Consider the following 16,905-nt stretch of genomic DNA (forward strand, 5'->3'; position numbering starts at 1 on the left):
CGAGTTACCTAGATCAATTGAACGGCGGATCTCACGTGTTGACGATGAACTGTCAATGAATCACTGGTGATTTGAAGAATGAGGAACTAAGCAAAATTGAGGGATTTTTTACAACATTTTGAATGTATCCAAATATTTGTTCACAAATCTGGATTATCTCAAATTATAAGAGTTATTTTTCATCTTATTTTTTTACATCTCATCAAAGATGAAGAAGAATATGGAAGTCTGGACAATTACGGGGCTGACGACCGTCATAGGCTGGTTTAAGTGATCACTTCACACAGTGTAATATTCACCAATTCTACCCAATATTGACAACCACACTACTCAAATTCTTATCGAGGGATTTTCGCTGTCATCAAACCTTACGATGCTTTCCAAAATTTATGAGAATCAATGAATCATCACAACTGTTTATTACTACCGACCCTTATCGTCACCCAATGGAGCATAGGGCACTGCATGAATTGATACAATTAAAAGTTGGTCGTTGATAATATGAAGGCAAAGTGATTATAATCCAATTAATTTTTTTATTTCTGAATGTTTTAATAGTTATTATAACATAATGTGGAAATGTTTAATTGGCTTTATTTTCATTAATTTACCTATTTTCGTTAATGTAATGTAATGTTTATTATTGTTAATGTAACTATTTTTATTATATACTTTTTAAAATGTAAACCTGTACAATTCCCGAACAAAAAATAATATTTTATCAGAAAATTATGAACCAGATATTTATAAAATAATAACTGACGTTAACGTACCAAGTAGGAGAAGGGGGGAAATAGAGGGAGCATGAAAAGGATGATATCATAGACAGTTAGGGTTCAGACAGTGTATGAGTGTGTGAGTGTGTGTGTGTGTACCATATGTAGTATGGAAATAGAAGCAGAGGAAGACCGAAGAAATCTTACAACAGTAAATAACAACAATACAAAACACAAAATAAACGTTCGTACAAGCTAAATAGGTTTGGGCATGTGAAGAAAGAGTAGTGAAAAAAAATTATGAGCGGATGTAGTTGGAAACAGAAGTAGAGAAAGACCGAGCAAATATTGGCATGATCAAGTATTTCAAGTACTTAAAAATGGTCAGGTCAAGAGTCGGAATAAACGATGGGTATGTAGTAAAAGATGCATAAATATGGAAGAGGCGAAAATTGCTTGCAAATACAGATCGGTGTGTTCTATTCTCCCTGCCTACCCCTGAGGAAGGCGGCGTGACGATTAGTTAGTTAGTTACTTCGTATAGTAATAAATTACAGTCAAAAGCAGTCGCGAGAGAATCAGTAGCTCGACGAGTTCGTGAACCATCAAACCACTGAACGAGATTCGTTCAAAATGCGAACGGGTTCTTGTGATTCGGTGGTTGGCGAACGACCCGCCTCTAATTATTTCACGTCCACATTCCACTCCCGGCGTGAAGATAATTCGTTTATAATGATAACATAATAATACCCCCATATTAATTTGATTAGTAGAATAATCGCGTTCATTAAAAATACACCAATTAGAACGGTATTTGTGGAACTGGTTTCGTGGCCGATTGAGTTATCGCACAAGGCAGGGTTATACTTCTTTCAAACAACATGGAATTCTCTTGTCGTTATTTTTTTATCATTGTATAGTAGGTTTATACAGCAAAATGGAGAAAAATATCGAAGTGCGACTCCTTGAAATATCTAGGGTCACTAATACATAAGGATGGTTTTGCATAGAATTAGTGTGGGGTGGAAGAAATTTCGATCAGTGACGGGAGTCCTTTATGACCCAAAAATGCCAGCCAAGCTTTTTTTGCAGAGATCCACCAAGCCACCTTGTGTGCCTTGTCGGTGGAGTTCTTTTTTAATACATTTTTGTTGTTTTTAACGATTTTAATCTAATATAGACACAAAACAGAGAAAAAAATTAAGAATATAAACATTTTACAATTTTCATAAAATTAACTCTTGATCATTTACCAATTCCTTTATTTTGCCTTTATGCATATTTTATTTTGACCTCTAACATTCGTCGGCAACAAATTAAAAATGTTCGGAACTATATATTGCAGTGTTCGACTGCCATATTTATTGTCAATTCTTGGGACTATCAAACCTTCGTTGTGTGTAAATTGTGTATCATGGTTGTGTACTAGAAGATTTCGATATTTTTGTCCAGTTTGGTGTTCAACGATGATACTCATCCACAATATTCCACGTACCGGCAGTAATTTTAAATATTATTTTTTGACATCTCATCAAAGATGAAGAAGAATATGGAAGTCTGGGCATTTACGGGGCTGACGACCGTCATCGGCTGGTTTAAGTGATCACTTTACACACGTGTAACATTCACCAATTCTACCCATTATTGACAACCACACTACTCAAATTCTTGGAAGTTCTTTATATATGAACCAATTTAGAAACCTTGTTCTTGAATCACTATAACTTCACTAGAGACATCTATTGGTGAGATGTAAAGAAACTTTTTTATCAAGCAGAAACTCTTATATTCGTATGTGAGGTCCAAATCCTGGATTATAATCACACACACGAGAAACGCCAGAAAATACCATTTTCATTTTTATTATTTAAGCTTATAATTTGACCAGATAATTTATTTACAACATTTTGAGTGTGTCCAAATACTTGTTCACAAAATCTGGATTATCTCCAATTACAGATGTCAATGAGATGTCAAAAAATGATATGAAAATAACTCCTGTAATTGGAGATAGATCCAGATTTTGTGAACAAGTATTTGGACACACTCAAAATGTTGTAGTAATTTTAAATGTTTATACATATATCAAGATTGGATTGTCGCTTTGATTATATATATGACTGGGCACAATTTTTTTATACGGAATATTTAAGATTTTGAACCATTTTTAAATTTGTTTTCGTCGAATGTCCCCAAGACTTAATTCCATATCTTAATATAGATTCTACTATAGAACAGTACATAATCGATTTTGTACGATGGTATTAGATTATTTACACTTTTTAGTCGTTCTTGAGCCTTGCGTTTGGACTATAGAGTATGATATGATTAGTATTCTGAACCACGATGGATCCTTTGCTTGACGCAAATTACTTGTGAAATTCGCTCCGATTCTGTTGTCGCAAGGTCGTATATTCAATGTCGTGACGGATCGCGTAGCACTCATTAGCAACTCAAATTTATAAAGAAAAATAGAAAATACAAGTCGTTAAGAAATCTGACCGTAACCGAATCCGAGAGGAAGACTTCATTCTAGACTCATTTTCGATTTCACGGTTCAAAATGTATGAATTTTCCTTGAAGACGACGAGCGCTTGGAACTAAGAAAAGATATGGAGTGTGGTTGGTCATTTTTTATTTTTTATTTTTTCAAAGACAGATTGATTTATTTATTTTGTAATTATATGTATTACAGCTCTTTAGGCAAAGCCTGTGTTGAGCCGAAATACCTACATGTTAATACGATATAAGTATAAATATTTTTTTTGACATCTCATCAAAGATGAAGAAGAATACGGAAGTCTGGGGATTTATGGGGCTGACGACCGTCATAGGCTGGTTAAAGTGATGACTTTACACACGTGTAACATTCACCAATTCTACCCATTATTGACAGCCACACTACTGAAATTCCTATATATATATATATATATATATATATATATATATATATATATATATATATATATATATATATATATATATATATATATATATATATATATATATATATATATATATATATATATATATATATATATATATATATATATATATATATATATATATATATATATATATATATATATATATATATATATATATATATATATATATAAATACAACATTTTGAGTGTGTCCAAATACTTGTTCACAAAATCTGGATTATCTCCAATTACAGGAGTTATTTTCATATTATTTTTTGACATTTCATCAAAGATGAAGAAGAATATGGAAATCTGGGCATTTACGGGGCTTACGACCGTCATAGGCTGGTTTGAGTGAATTGGTGAATGTTACACGTGTGTAAAGTGATCACTCAAACCAGCCTATGACGGTCGTAAGCCCCGTAAATGCCCAGATTTCCATATTCTTCTTCATCTTTGATGAAATGTCAAAAAATAATATATATATATGTAATAAAATAACTAGGTACCTACCTATACATTTTATTAAGTACTTACAAAAAGTACCTACATAAAACAGTTCTACCACCAGGTGCCGCATGCGTCGCTCAGAATAAAACAAAAGACTTCCGATAATATTATTAACTGTCAGAATCAGATAGATAGATAGATAGATAGATATAAAAATTATTATAAAGATTAATTAAGAATAAACTTTTATTGTCGTTTCTTTAATTACAAAGCAACACATTGTTTATTTTATTATTATACACCCACTTTACATATTATTTACACTTAATTTTCAAAAGGAAAATATTACCACGTTATAAAACGACAATTTTGTTAATTGGAAATGGATTATGAAACATTAGATGTATTAAAACAATTACTACAATATGTTCGGAGTGAGAGAGAAAAATTAGAAGATGATCAAAGAAAACGATTAGAAGATAATCAAAGAAGACGTGGAAATCTAAGAACTAGTGATAAAATTAAAGATAAAAGTCCATGTAAGATTTGTGAAAATTTAAATAAGGGAACTCGATATCACTCTGAAGCAAGGTGCTGGTTTAAAACAAAGGAGGATGATAAGATTAAGAATAAAAATAAAGACATACAAAAAACACAGAAACAGTGCTTGAAAAATGAAAATAAAAATAAAGTAGAAAAAACTTCTACGAAAGATAAAATAAAATATACTCCAGGAAAGAAGAATTTAGAAGTAGATTGTCTAAGCCGGAACCCAGTTTTAGAATCGAATAAAAATGCAGATGAACAATTAAAAGTTGTACATTTGGTTATATTAGAAGATACTTTAAGAGATCTGAATAAAAATGAAGGAATTCAAAAGAAAAAAACAAATGGATTGAGAAAAACTGTGTCTACTTTAAAAGGGTCAAGAAGAAAAAAAAATACAACAAAAGAAAGAAAAAAAGAACGGAAAAAAAGAAAAAAAAAGAAAGAAAGAAAAAAAAACAAGAAAGAAAAAAAGAAAGAAAAAAAAAGAAGGAAAAAAGATAGGAGGAAAAAAAAAAAAAAACTTTATCATATCACTAAACTTATACCAGTCCCTTCACTACAAGAAGATGATCCGGAGGCCGAGTGAAAATTTTACTATGAATTTTCATCCCCAAGGGGGGAGATGTAATAAAATAACTAGGTACCTACCTATACATTTTATTAAGTACTTACAAAAAGTACCTACATAAAACAGTTCTACCACCAGGTGCCGCATGCGTCGCTCAGAATAAAACAAAAGACTTCCGATAATATTATTAACTGTCAGAATCAGATAGATAGATAGATAGATAGATATAAAAATTATTATAAAGATAAATTAAGAATAAACTTTAATTACAAAGCAACACATTGTTTATTTTATTATTATACACCCACTTTACATATTATTTACACTTAATTTTCAAAAGGAAAATATTACCACGTTATATATATATATATATATATATATATATATATATATATATATATATATATATATATATATATATATATATATATATATATATATATATATATATATATATATATATATATATATATATATATATATATATATATATATATATATATATATATATATATATATATATATATATATATATATATATATATATATATATATATATATATATATATATATATATATATATATATATATGAACCAATTTAGAAACATTGTTCTTGAATCACTTGACTTCCATATTCATCTTCATATTTGAAGAGATGTCAAAAAATAATATGAAAAATAACTCCTATAATTGGAGATAATCCACATTTGTGAACAAGTATTTGGGCACACTCAAAATGTTGAAAAAAAAAATATATATTTGTATTTATATATATATATATATATATATATATATATATATATATATATATATATATATATATATATATATATATATATATATATATATATATTGGGTATGTGCGAGTATGTGTGTGTGTGTGTGTGTGTGTGTGTGTGTGTGTACGAGCATACTGCATTTTGCTGCAATCTCGCCACAATCATTTCCATTGGCAAAGTTTAATTTATTTGATCCGATAACTTACTACAATACATAATGTAAACTCGGCGCAGAACGATAAGACTCCATAACCCATGTTTACTCATTACACACCACTCAACAGTAAACGGCGCGTTTAAACAGCGATTTAAATCAGGTCACAGGTATAAAAATATTATTTTATTTCATACTGTATAAATTCATATTGCCCGCCTCCGTAGTGTAATGGTCAGCACGCTCGGCTACCGTTCTGGAGGTCCCGGGATCGATTCCCAGGGGGGGTCAAATAAACATGAGTGATTTTTTCACTCTAATATTTATTTAATATTGCCCTGCACTGACGTCCACCGATGAGATGGGTGGACGACATTAGGAAGTTTGCTGGAAGACAGTGGATGGGGACGGCGCAGGATCGGGAGGAGTGGAGGCGGAAGGGGGAGGCCTTTGTCCAGCAGTGGACCTCAGCGTGCTGATATGATGATGATGATGCCCTGCACTGGTACCTGAAGCGGAGGGCTGATCACCTTTCCTTCGTGTGTTAACGATCAAGATAACAGTGTTTTTGTTTAATGCAGTGCCCTATGCACCATTGGGTGCGGATAAGGGTTTGAAATGAATTAAATTGTATAAAATTAATCATCAATTCTACCCATGATTGACAACCACACTACTCAAATTCTTGGAACTTCTACATATACGGTTCGATTTCGATACGTAGTGCTTGAATTACTAGATTTTCACTACAGACATCTATTGGTGAGATAAAAAAAGCTTTTTATTGAGCAGAAACTGTTTAATTTGTACGTGAGGTCCGAATCCTGGATTATAATCACACACATGAGAAACGCCAGATATTATAATTTTCATTTTTATCATTTAAGCTTATAATTTGACCAGATAATTTATTTACAACATTTTGTATTATTATTTGTCAAAAATCCTGAGATGAAGATCGGCAGCAAGATCAAGATATACAAAACTTGTGTCCGACCCATCATGACGTATGGAATCGAAAGTAGAGCGGACACCGCTGCCACAAAAAAACGCGCTTAGAGTGTCAGAAATGAAGACTCTGAGAAGCATAACAGGCAAGAGTCTTCGAGATAGATTGAGAAATGCCAAGATCAGGGAAATATGCGAGATCGAAGATGTCGTTAGGTGGGGAAGGCAACGAAGAAGACAGTGGTATGCGCATGTGAGGAGAATGGAACCATCCAGACTCCCCCACATCGCATTGTACGGCCAACCCCATGGTAGACGACTCCCGGGCAGACCACCAAAGAGATGGGCCGATAGCTGGGAATCGACGTCGCAGGAGGCTAATCCCTCTTAAAAACAGGCCGTAAGGCCTATAATAATAAGAAGAAGAAGAAGATTTGTCAAAAATAATGTGAAAATAACTCCCGTAATTGGAGATAATCCAGATTTTGTGAACAAGTATTTGGACACACTCAAAATGTTGCATATGGACTTTGAATAAGAACGATAAATTTAGTTCAAATCAGTCATTAAAATTTCAGTTACAAAATCATATACAAAATCAAAACATACATGAGAAACGCTGAAAAATATCATTTTCATTTTATTATTTTAACTCACAAGGTGACCAGTTAATTTATTTACAACATTTTTGATGTGTCCAAATACGTGTTCACAAATCTGGATTATCTCCAATTATAATAACTCCTATAAATGGAGATAATCCAGATTCGTGAACAAGTATTTGGACACACTCGAAATGTTGTCAGTTCGTTTCGTTTTCGCTAGAGAGGTCTGTCAGGAAGCCTAGATCGGCTGTCCAAATTTAAAACACAGTAAGGAACATTTTTTTGTAGTACGTTTTTTTTGCATTTTTGGACTAAGTAGATTTTACTCGGAGTCCAAAAATGCAAAAAAAACGTACTGCAAAAAAAATGTCCCTTACTGTGTTTTAAATTTGGACAGCCGAGATGCTTCTGAAAGGATCATTTCAGACGGGAGGAATATCTAATTTAACATACTCAACCCATGAAGGATTGTATTAGACTTGTTTTGTGTTTATAACAGCCGATATAATCAATATTTTCATTCTTCATTTTCCTCTGCAAAATTCGCCTTCGTAAAAACGTTGTTTTCGTAAGTTGGCAACGAATGACGAAACAGAAACGAATCTACACTACTACTATTACAGTTCTATAAAGCAGATACATAAAGGGATACGCCCCATAACACACCCGATGACGTAAAATTTGGTGACGTATAGCGGTGTCCGTTTTTCATTTTATTCAAATATCTAAAGTTTTAACCGTCATATTTCCCTTATTTATCTACAGATTTCAATAAGAATGTTACAGATAGTCTTGGGATTTTTTCATATTAATTTATTCTTTTTCTTCCTTCTAACCCTTATCCGCACCCAATGGTGCATAGGGCACTGCATCGTATAGAAGCAGTGTTATCTAGATCGTTAAATACACGAAGGAAATGTGATCAGCCTTCCGCTTCAGGTACCAGTCCAGGGTCATATTGAATAAATATTAGACTGAAAAATCACTAATATTTATTTTGACCCTCTTGGGAATAGAACCCGGGACCTCCAGCATGGTAGCCTTGCGTGCTGACCATTACACTACGGAGGCGGACTAATTTATTAGATTAATTTATCGGATTAATTTGTTAGCCAATAATAGCACATCATTAGAAAAATCCATTAGATCCGGGAATGCATTGGGAGTTTCAATGTGTCCCATCATCACTGTATCTACTCACCGTAATTCCAGCCATGATACATAAATATGTCTCTTTATATCTACTCTTGTTTGAATCGTGATGGCATGCCTCCTCGCCTTGTACGATCACCTATCTACATATGCCTGTATTATCTTAGTTTGTCTCGTCGAAGCCAGTGTTCCGCAAAGCGTGTGCCGCGGCACACTGGCGCACCGAGGTGATTAGTTGGTGTGCCGTGGAAAAAGTCTGGTTTTGTAAAGATGCACACCCAGAAAAAGCTAAAAAACTACGCGACCGAGGTGCTGTGTTGCGCGAAAATCGTGCGAATTGTGATCTTCAACTCTGACTAATATTAAATAATAAAAAAAAGAGAACGCCTGAGGACGATCGACGAAGAGGTGAGAGCAGCTTTATCTCTACATAAGAGAGTATGGCTATTATCCTTGGCTCTACCCGACCCAGTTTCTCCAGGGTATGCTTGGCTACAATAGTTTAGAGACTAGAAGGAATGTGTATTTGATTACGCATTTTTATCCATTGTTGCGCGGTATGATCGATAATCCTGAAATTATCCGGAACATTGGTCTGTATGTCCCCGATAGTTACCTAAGACAGCGTCGACATAGATTGTTTCACATTCCTATACACAGGACCAACCTGCCGATGGTTATGCCTGTAGGAAGAGCTACTGCTATGTTGAACAATATCTTATTGAATATTGATCTGTTTCATGTGTCTGAAGGAGTTTTCCGAAGCGGGATTCTTCTACACCTTTAGCAATAGTATTCTTGGTTATTTTCCATTTTTGTTAATGTATACGATTTAAATATAAGTTTGTAATGTGTATGTTAATTATATATAAAAAAATAAAACCCCTATCCGCACCCAAATGGTGCATAGGGCACTGTGTCATATAAACGCAGTGTTATCTTGATCGTTTATACATGAAGGAAAGGTGATCAGCCCTCCGCTTCAGGTACCAGTCCATGGTAATTTTGAATAAATATTACAGAGAAAAAATCACTAATATTTATTTTACCCCCCTCGGGAATCGAACCCGGGTCCAAATTTTTATCACCTGTACTCTCAAGTAGGCTCACAATTTGCATTAAATATCATATGCTATTTATTTTTTTAGATTAAATTAATTTTAACCTTTCCCTTCCAGTGCTAAAATAAAACGCGAGTCCCGGTGTTGGGTAGTCACTACATAAAAAAATAGCGATTTTAAATACAAAAAATAAGGACATTCAAAGCTAATCCCCTTAATTAATTATAAATGAAGTTAAAAATTATAATAATTTAGATTTATTTGCTGAAAACATTAAAAAAACCATCTGGCAACGCTCACGGAACAAGCATAGGTCCACTCATGTCGAAAGCTCATGAGCTACTGCCCCTAGCTCGCTAGCTATCCAGAGAACATTGAGCTTTGAGCTCCTTACGCTTGCACAGTATAAGTATGCAAGAGTGAGATGCGAATATAGTGTCGCGGTTCCCGTACACTCTTCACGCGCTGTTTATACGCGAATTTGTTTCCGATATTCACAAAATACCTCCGATGTACCCGATAAATTCTGATTATTATGAATATTTTTTTTTAATCAATGCGTAAATATGTTATGGGGGAATACCTAAAATCTTAGCTTTGTAATTTTTATAATTATAGAGATATTATGGTTATTAGAAGCAATGTGTACTAGGTACACAACACTAACTAACTAACCATCACGCCGCTTCTCCGCAGGGGTAGGCAGAGAGAATAGAACGCCACACCGCTCTGTCTTTACAAACATTCTTCGCCTCCTCCACGTTCATGCATCTCCTCATACATACCCGCCGATTGTTACGACTCCTAACCTGACCACTTTCAAGTATTTGGCATACCTGATTGTGCCATGTTTTTCTCGGTCTTTCTCTGCTCCTTTTTACACTTACATTCACCTCATAAATTTGTTTTACCTCTTCTTCTTCTTCTTCTTGTTATAGGCCTTGTGGCCTGTTTTTAAGAGGGATTAGCCTCCTGCGACGTCGATTCCCAGCTATCGGCCCATCTCTTTGGTGGTCTGCCCGGGAGTCGTCTACCATGGGGTTGGCCGTACAATGCGATGTGGGGGAGTCTGGATGGTTCCATTCTCCTAACATGCGCATACCATTGTCTTCTTCGTTGCCTTCCCCACCTAACGACATCTTCGATCTCGCATATTTCCCTGATCTTGGCATTTCTCAATCTATCTCGAAGACTCTTGCCTGTTATGCTTCTCAGAGTCTTCATTTCTGACACTCTAAGCGTGTTTTTTGTGGCAGCGGTGTCTGCTCTACTTTCGATTCCATACGTCATGATGGGTCGGACACAAGTTTTGTATATCTTGATCTTGCTGCCGATCTTCATCTCAGGGTTTTTCCATATAGCATTTTTCAGGCATCCTGAGATGGCTGCAGCTTTGTTCACTTGCCCCATCACTTCGCATCGCAGATCCGTCTGAGCACATAGGTCCACACCCAGGTATTTAAACTTTTCCACCTCCTCTACCAAGACGCCGTCCACAGTCACGCTACATCCCACTGGGGTGCGAGAGAACACCATACTCTTGGTCTTTGTAGCGGATATAGCCATATTGAATTTTTGACTAGCAAGGTGGAATGTGTTCAAGAGTAGTTGCAGGTCCCCTTCAGTCTTGTTTTACCGTAATAAATAATTTGGTTAATAATAAATCAATTTTAAATAAACTTTAATTTTTTCTTAGGTCTACCTGTAAAAATTCTCGATTTGGCAGGTGGACCTTGAACAGAAAAAGTTTGCAAAACACTGGTCTAAGCAATAGATTAGCATAAATTGTGGGCACCAAGAATCCTTTATGAACATGTGGATCAATTATCCATACATGATATTCTACGTACGGTTCAAAATTCAAAAGTAACGGTGCCTGCGTTTGTTTATTCAAATTAATTGAACTAAATTTGCATGTCATTAAATTTACATGTTGACTGTTTTAATCTCCCGTTTGTGTTGAATTGGTATTTCCTATCGGCAATGCAGAATGCTCCAATACGACAGTTTAAGTTGACTAATTCGACATTGAAAGCTCTCCCAACTAGGCATCTAGGCTTCCTGACAGACCTCTCGCAAAGCAACATGATTTTATGAACTAACTTGCGAAATATCACTGGCCAACAATGATTCTGTATTTATGTATTTATTTTAAATCAAACACAGATTTTTTGAGTCTACGTTGTATTTTATTAACAAAAAACACATAAAAATTACAATTCATATACAATTCTAAGTGACAGTTTTAACACGTGCAGCAATAATTTATGGGAGACAACAGTAGCTAATGGGGGATGTAGGTATGTACCCTTATATTTATTTTCTGGGAAAGGAAGAATTTATTGACATGGCCATATTGAGAATTAATATTTTAAAGCTTAATACAATTGTTGGTAATATTATTTTTAAGAATTTTTATTAGGTACATAAGGACCGTAGTCCATTTGATCTTCACATTCGTTTGATAATGCCCTAACAAGGCGAAACAATTGTCACAATATAATTTTTTATGTGTTTTTTGTAAATAAAATACAACTTAGTAGACTCAAAAAATCTGTGTTTGATTTAAAATAAATACATAAATTAAAATGGAGTTCTACAAATTAAACGCCAAATCAATAAATAATGATTTTGTAACTGAAATTTTGATAACTTATTTGGACTAAGTTAATCGTTGTTATTCAAAGTCTATGTACAACATTTTGAGAGTGTTCAAATACTTGTTCACAAAATCTGGATTATCTCCAATTACAGGAGTTATTTTCATATTATTTTTTGACAAAAAATAATATGAAAATACCTCCTGTAATTGGAAATAATCCAGATTTTGTGAACAAGTATTTGGAGACACTCAAAATGTTGTAAATAAATTATCTGATCAAATTATAAGCTTAAATAATAAAAATGAAAATGATATTTTCTGGCGTTTCTCATGTGTATGATTATAATCCAGGATTCGGAGCTCACAAACTAATAAAAGAGTTTCTGCTTAATAAAAAGCTTCTTTTCATCTCGCCAATAGATGTATCTAGTGAAGTTTTAGTGATTCAAGAATAATGTTTCAAAATTGGTTCATATATATAGAACTTCCAAAAATTTGAGTAGTGTGGTAGTCAATAATGGGTAGAATTGGTGAATGTTACACGTGTGTAAAGTGATCACTTAAACCAGCCTATGACGGTCGTCAGCCCCGTAAAATTATTCAATGATAATGCTATGACACATTTTCGCCAAATTTTGAATCGTCGGCAAAAACAAATGAATTTTGACAGTTTTCTAGTTTTCAGGATTGGATTTATTTTTCATAAATTCATATTTTTTACGTTTTTATTTCAAATCTAAATTGTATTCCAAGTTGTTACACTCAACAATTTATAAATGATTTCAACAATTTCATCACGAGTATTTGATTATTTAGCCAATAGAAGTGAAGTTATCTACACTGCGTAGTTAAGGCGTTAACTTACGTATGGAAACCCAACATATGGGGCTGGGAAATGGGAATAAATCATAACAAATAAATAAAAATGAATTTATGTACTAATTGCTAAATCAAACACGGATTTTTTAAGTCTACTAAGTTGTATTTTACTGTTAAAAACACATAAATATTAATATTGTGACGATTGTTTCGCCTACTTATTGCATTTTCAAACGAACATTCGTTTAAAAATGTCATAACTACGCGAAACAATTCGCTCACTCCTTTCAAGAACGTCATAAATCAAAAAACTTGATTTCACAGGAGAACGTTTTTAAAGTTTAACAATATAATACAATGTATTAAAAATAAATATCAAGCCACTTATTGAATTTTTTACCGTGCAACAGATCTTTTTAGGTAAAACCTGAAAGTTTTTTTCTCCATTTGAAAAATAATTTGTATATTTAAAAAAAATACTTAAACAATACCTTTTCTTCAAAATACAAAAACAACACTTTCTGCCCTATAGCGGGTAAATATTAAGTTAAAAATATGCCGCTTTTGCTGGGATATAGCACATTTTCTGGGCATTTCGAAAACACGCAAATCTGAAAATTGACGATTTTTGATTTATGACGTTCTTGAAAGGAGTGAGCGAATTGTCACAATAGGTATTAATTTTTATGTGTTTTTAACAATAAAATACAACTTCAGACTTAAAAATCTGTGTTTGATTTAACAATTAATACATAAATTAAAATAGAGTTCTACAAATTAAACGCCAAATCAATAAATAAAAATGAATAATTAATAAATTTATTGGAATACGATTAATCAACATACTAATCAATAAATTCGAGCATATTAAATTAGACGCATATTTTTAACTCTCGTGATATTTATAATTAAATAACACGGCGTTATTCTTGTTAGTAATTCATTGCGTGTTCGATAAAAACCGATTCACTTTCACTCTGCATCATAAAATTTACACACCAAATACTCCGCAAGTGACAGGAGTTCCATATAAACCGAAGGGTGGGAGCGACCATAAAACCATAAAAATAACAAATAATTCACAACATAACGTCGCTAACGTAAACAAACACAAATAGATTTAAGTCGGGTCAAAGCTTCCAGCTGATAAATAAAACAACTCACCTCATAAATTCGCATAAAAATATCCAAAACTAATTGACAATTGCACACTATTCACTGACAGATTGCTCCAAAAACTACGGGGACGAACACTTTAATGGTCACAGGCCAGCTACAACGCACTAATTTAATGGAATTTAACGATTTTCAGTATTGTTTTATAAAAATATATATTTGAACACGTCACGTTTTCACCCCAAATGACAGCGAAACCAGACCGAACTGGGCGAACAAATTTTGAGTGGGAATTTACGAAACGCCAAACTTGTGTTGGTCTGTTGGTCTTTCGTTTTACCAGGCACCATTATTTTTAGATGGCTTGTAGCACACTCTTTAAATACAAGATGGCGGCAAATATTTTATTTAAAAATAACGAACCTTTAATAAAAAGCAACTCAAAAATGTACTTTGCAATTATTTAATATCTTATCGAATTCTCAAACAGATCAAAACAATTAAGTGAGTTTTCGTTTTTGCGTCTTTAAAAATGAGAGTTCTCTCGATATTTCCATATTGAATCCAAAGACGGTCTAATTGTAATGACATTTTCTATCTTAAGCATTTTAGTAGGGTAAGTAATTTAAAAACAATAGTAAAAATGATTAAGTTATTGTTGGTCACAACCAAGAGATAGTCAGTTATTTTTATGTGGTGCCACAAAAATAAACAAATGTGTATATAGAAATTTGACTGCTATTGCCATCTATGAATAATATGTTTTATTTTTATAGTATGTTTTTATATAAATGCTGAAATCGTGTTAATTTTATTCAAGAGATAGCAGTATAATATCAATAAAAAAAAATGCGTGCACATATTTATTATTTTTTTAATTTTTAATATTTATTTATGTACGCATTTCATTTTGTACAGAAAAACTAATTTACGTTTACTTTATACCTCTATACTATTTCTTTTATCTACGAAAGCATTTATTTAATGACAAAAATTACTTAGGTACCTAAAAAAATCTTATGAAACACCTATTATCATGAACCTACTCAGGCTTCAACTTTTTATGTTTTATAGCCTTTGCCTTCTCGTGAGTGGATTTACTATTAAAGTTTAAAGTTACTATAATTTCATGTAATTCATGAGTGAAAATACTAGGAAAAAACTCGCTGAAAAAAAACTTATCACGTCGCTTCTCCGTAGGGGTAGGCAGAGAGAATAGAACGCCACACCAATCTGTATTTGAAAACAATCATCGCCTCTTCCACATGTATCTCCTCATACATACCCGCCGATTATTCCGACTCCTGAGATACTCAAAAGAATTTGATATACTTGATCATGCCATGTTTCCTTTAAAAGGTTTAAATATTTTATTTAAAAATTTTGAAATTATCGATTTGACTGTCTGATGCCTTTAGTATGCCGACGATGCTGTGCTTTTTACCGATAGTAGAAAATACTTGCAGGCGCTGGTGTCAAAGGTGTATATTGTGTGCAACGAAAGTGATTACTTAATTGTGAATAAAATTATTATTTATTAGTCGAATAATGATTTAAAATTTTAAAACATTTATTTTTACATTTAAATATGTATTATAGTGTAAATTAAAACCGTGCCACATAGTATTTTATGCGGTTTTACCGTATGCAAACTAAAATTAATATGATTGAGATCGCCGTAGTGGTGAAAACAATTATACGTGATGCAGAAACAGTAATTTTTAAATTCCTCGTTGCAGTTTTTTACCTAGATCAAGATCGTTTCAATTTACAAGTACCGAGATTATGATCGCGACCTTAGAAGGCTGCGTGGAAAAAAGTAAAAGCTAAAACGGGAGAATGATACTCGCTAAAGGAATTCATTTGACATTGTTATGTAGTTGTTCAATTTACTGGTCACTTGATTTGTGAGGACCACGTTCAATGTGAGTACTTGCACAAAATACATACATCTAGATTGGGCAATGCGGTAGTTTTCTGGGATACCATGAGTAAAATTCTCGCTAAATGAAACCAAAACATATTTTTTATTACGAATATATTTAGCCGATAGTGTAGTTTTCACTCGGGAGAAATTTGACGTATTCTTCAAATAGAAGTATCAAAAATATGAATATTAAAATCAATTACAATATCTACGATTTTTATTTGCAATATCCGTTTATCGAAAAACAATATTTCATGAAAATGACAATATATTTGCAATTCATTGTTCCTTTTAATCTTATAGTGTGGACCATCCAATAATATAGGCCGTTGTCATTCAAACAAAAAAGGTTTACTTTAGTTAATTAGTGTGCTTATTATATTTTTAACACACATGACGTCATCATGATGACATCGCGACTAAGTATTATCGCTATAGATCAAAATCAATAAATGTTTTTTTTTAATAACCTAACGTCCAAGTGACTCTGAAATCTAGCTACGGCTTATGCAACACCCTTTATTATGTCCC

General features: G+C 33.0%; 1 protein-coding gene across 2 annotated transcripts in view; it reads right to left on the minus strand.

Moving 5' to 3' along the window:
- The window catches only part of LOC148307292 (beta-1,4-glucuronyltransferase 1), a 91,729-nt gene extending 76,931 nt beyond the window's left edge, over nucleotides 1-14,798 (minus strand). For both annotated transcript variants that reach the window (XR_015837868.1, XM_088263622.1), the window contains exon 1: nucleotides 14,496-14,798. The gene's annotated coding sequence lies outside the window, so the exon portion shown is untranslated. The remainder of the gene's footprint in view (nucleotides 1-14,495) is intronic.
- Nucleotides 14,799-16,905: the final 2,107 nt, after the last annotated feature.

Source organism: Brachycentrus maculatus, unplaced genomic scaffold (assembly GCF_059751285.1).
Source record: "Brachycentrus maculatus isolate JH-2025_06_01 unplaced genomic scaffold, ASM5975128v1 h1tg000202l, whole genome shotgun sequence".
NCBI classification, from domain to species: Eukaryota; Metazoa; Arthropoda; class Insecta; order Trichoptera; family Brachycentridae; genus Brachycentrus; species Brachycentrus maculatus.